A 1,240-nucleotide genomic window follows, 5' to 3' on the forward strand; every position below is an offset into this window, starting at 1 on the left:
GTACATGTACATGAAACTATAGCAATGTTACTATCATTCACTGTCATATTGGAAATTAAAATATACTTTATTAGCTGCAGCTAGAGCTACACAATTAGGTACATGCTAAAAGTGTCTTCCCAACAGCAGATGAACATCTTTTCTTCTTTAGGGGGCATTAAACTCAACTTATTTGAATATTGCTGCTAAAATTTAGCTGCATGCCTACTAAAATCCAAATCCCCTTTACCATAATCTTGAAAAAATTTAGAGCTTTTCTGTTTGCTATTCCATTAATTATGTAGTAATATGTACCAGTATTATTACTAAAAATTGAATTTAAATTTATTGTATTTTTAAAGGAGGGCATTGATCCAGAGGTGTGGGCGTATCAAAGTGTACAATCTAATATCAGTAGCAGGCCAGCATCAGGGAGTGTATGGATTCCCATTCTGTCTAGGAGAGACCAGCTGGTTCTGTGATTTATTCAGACAGTTCCTAAGCATTGGAGTATACCTCACCATATTTCAAGACAAGTGAGTGGATACTATAAGGACAATGTACAATACATATTTATAGCGGGAAATTTTGGAGGGAGTTTAATTTGGTGAATTGCTAAATTTTGGTGATTGGCGAATTTTAATTTGGCAAATTAGTGGTCATGTTCCATTGAGCATGCACATAATAGCTCAAAATGGCGGATTTTTATTTTGGCAAATGGCTATCAAAATGCCAAATTCACCTAATTTAACTATCTCCAAAATTCTTTCTATACAGTATACATGTACATGTATTATGCTAAATAAGTACAATATAATTACATTAAATGAAATAGTATAAGTATGGATTTTATTTTTAGTATAGTCCAAGCTTCATATTGGCATGATCCTCATGATGAAGAAAGCTATCAGTTGGATTCACTCTTTCTCTCTGATATCAATCAAGAGCTGGTAAGGGATTGTACTTAATAATTAGTAAAGTAGATTAAAAATTTATATTTTTACACTGTTAGAATCTTTTTTGGTTTTTATTAGAGTCAGTTTTAGTTGTTTTAATGCCTCTGTTATTATTTTTTATTTTTTGTTATCTTTTTTATATTTTTGTAGGTTTTTAATCCATCATATAAGGAGAGGCTTTCCAGTATCAGTAACTTTCTATTGATAAAGTTTGAGACCGACATGATGGTCCAGCCAAGAGAGACACAAGTAATAAATTATTCACCTCAAACTTGCTACATAGCATAAGTACATCAATATGTATC

At 31.7% G+C, this 1,240-nt stretch overlaps 1 long non-coding RNA gene across 1 annotated transcript; it reads left to right on the top strand.

Moving 5' to 3' along the window:
* Positions 1 to 322: 322 nt before the first annotated feature.
* Positions 323 to 1,206, top strand: LOC105316303 (uncharacterized). The gene is made up of 3 exons (XR_002190899.1): positions 323 to 515; positions 839 to 929; positions 1,086 to 1,206. It is a non-coding gene; the product is annotated as an uncharacterized LOC105316303 (long non-coding RNA).
* Positions 1,207 to 1,240: the final 34 nt, after the last annotated feature.

This window comes from Amphimedon queenslandica, unplaced genomic scaffold, assembly GCF_000090795.2.
Source record: "Amphimedon queenslandica unplaced genomic scaffold, v1.1 AMPQUscaffold_1984_Cont26011, whole genome shotgun sequence".
NCBI classification, from domain to species: Eukaryota; Metazoa; Porifera; class Demospongiae; order Haplosclerida; family Niphatidae; genus Amphimedon; species Amphimedon queenslandica.